We start from the raw sequence: 2509 nt of genomic DNA on the forward strand, positions 1-2509 counted from the left end.
ATGATAGATAGATGATAGACAAATAGACAGATAGATAGATAGATAGATAGATAGATAGATAGATAGATAGATAGATAGATAGATAGATAGATAGATAGATAGATAGATAGATATATAGATAGACAGACAGACAGACAGACGGGTTTGCTGACTAACCTGTGGAGGAACGACAGGTAAAAGTGTTCCCATCCCTGAATCTACGGCTGGATGGAAGGACTCCACGTCTCCGTAGCGGTATGTGCTGGGATGCAGCTCAGTGAAATGGTTTCCTTGAGGCGGCTCAAATTCACTGTGATGGCCATGAACACTTGTGTAGTCCCATCCACTTTCTTGCATGACAAAAAGGGAGAATAAATTATGAAGTTAAATTTAAAATAAGTTGGAGAAATGTAATTTTATTTTATTTTTGTTTATTTTTTATTTTAGTAAATTTTTCTTATTTCAGTAAATTTTTAAAATTTGAATTATCTTTTTATTTTAGTATAGTTAATTTTTTTTAGTTTAGTTAAATTTATTTTATTTTATTTTATTTTAGTTTATTTTTGTTTAGTTTAGTTTAGTTTTTTATTTTATTTTATTTTAGTTTTTCTAGCTTATTTTATTTTATTTTATTAGTTTAGTTTAGTTTACTTTATATTTGTTTAGTTTAGTTTAGTTTTTCTCACTTATTTTAGTTTATTTAATTTTAGTTTATTTTAGTTTAATTTAATTTAATTTAATTTAATATTTTAATTTAATTTAATTTAATTTAGTTTAGTTTAGTTCCCTTTCAAGGGAACTTCAAACTGCGTCTTCTAGGGGTCGCTATGGGGAATGCCTCGTCGTGACCCGTGTCTGAAGCATACATTGAAAAAACACCAACAACACGTTGGGCGGCGACAGCCCATGACATCACTACCGGTGCGACTATAGTATAAATAGGTGCCGGGAGAACATGTCATTCTCTTCTTCGTCTTCACTGACTGTTTTGTTTGAAGAGTGCAATTTCTGTGGCGTTCATTGTGAGCATATTTTAATGAAAAGCTCCACTCTTGTTTGTCTCTCTTTTCGAGGAAAGGGGGGCAGCTATCTGCTTCCCGTGGCTCAGGACCCACCACTGCTGAGGCACGGAGGAGGTTGGGCTTGTGGGGATCGCAGGTGGATCCGGCTCATGAGTTTAAAAAAGGAGCCCCTCTCGCACTCGTGTGCTGTGGACGAGAGTAAGCTGCTGGAGGATGATGTTATTTCTTTAACATTGTTTGATCTGGGGGCCGGTGCTATGCTGGGTTCGGCCCGGTAAGAGCAGGAGATGTCTGAGGACGGCGAAGAAGCTGAGGCTGAGCCTTCGCAATCCTCCTGCTCTGCGTATGGTGAGTTTTGAGCGTTATCTTTCTTACGCATTCATCGATTCTAGCATACGAGTTATGCCAACATCGAGGCGATGCGCGGAAACGACTATGAGAGGATGCCCCTGTAAAAAAGACGACTGGCTAGCTATCTTTCTATGGGTGAGACGTCCTCTCTTAAAACTCCCTCCTTGCCATCTCGCTTAGATGGCAGGGCATACGCAGCAGCAGGTCAGGCTGTTGCTTCGTTTGCTCACAATGCAGTGCTCTAGGCATATTAGGCTGACCTGCTGGAAGACCTGGATAAAGGCCTGATGAGGTAGCTGAGTTTCGCCGCACCACAGATCTCACTCTCTATGCTACTAAGCATGGCAGCTATAGTAGGTATTGAGAGACATCTGTGGGTGAACCTGGCAGTTATCGGGATGGAAGAGAGGGGTTTCTTCTCAATGCGCCGGTTTCGCCTTCCGAATATTTTTGGTTACCTCCATTGAGACGGTGGTTGAGAAGATCAGGGAGGCAAAGGTGCGCTCAGCGGCCTTCAGTCCTTCATTTCACGATGGTCCAGGTCTAAGCCCTCGCGCTCCTCCCCCACCTGCGGGTAGGGTTAGAAGGAATCGCTGGTCAAAAGGAGGTAGACAAGACCTAGGGACATGATCCAGACAAGGCATCAGCACTTTCGTCCAGATCAGAGTGATACTTGAGTATCTACTCGTTTCCTTCAGGGGTCTTACATCTGCCCTTAGCTCCTAATTCCCCTACAACCACCAGCTCTCCACCTGACCGAGGTTAGGTAGGAATTTTCCTACATTTCCGTCTCCTATGCTGGACCTATATGTTTGGTTGGTTCTATGGCTTCATAGGCCTTGCTGATGGTCTGGACTAGAGGCTACTTTGTTTGAGGCCTCTTGAACAGGGCTCCGGCGCGGGAACCATGGTGGGGGAGTATGATCCATTCTATATATACAGTATATATGTATATATATATTTTTAATGTGCTGGTGGTTATGTGTGTATAGACCTTCTGTGAGATTTCTTTGCAGCGTTTTCCGGGACCTGTGTGTTTCTGTCCTTTTTAAGGGAGGTCCTCTGTGATCACCCCTTTACTGAATTCAGAAACCAGGTGCTCGACTGGCAGTGTTACCTCACTCGTCGATATTGTGTCCAGCCAGTATGATAGCCCT

Source organism: Sinocyclocheilus grahami, unplaced genomic scaffold (genome assembly GCF_001515645.1).
Source record: "Sinocyclocheilus grahami isolate Dianchi unplaced genomic scaffold, SAMN03320097.WGS_v1.1 scaffold1632.1, whole genome shotgun sequence".
NCBI lineage: Eukaryota > Metazoa > Chordata > Actinopteri > Cypriniformes > Cyprinidae > Sinocyclocheilus > Sinocyclocheilus grahami.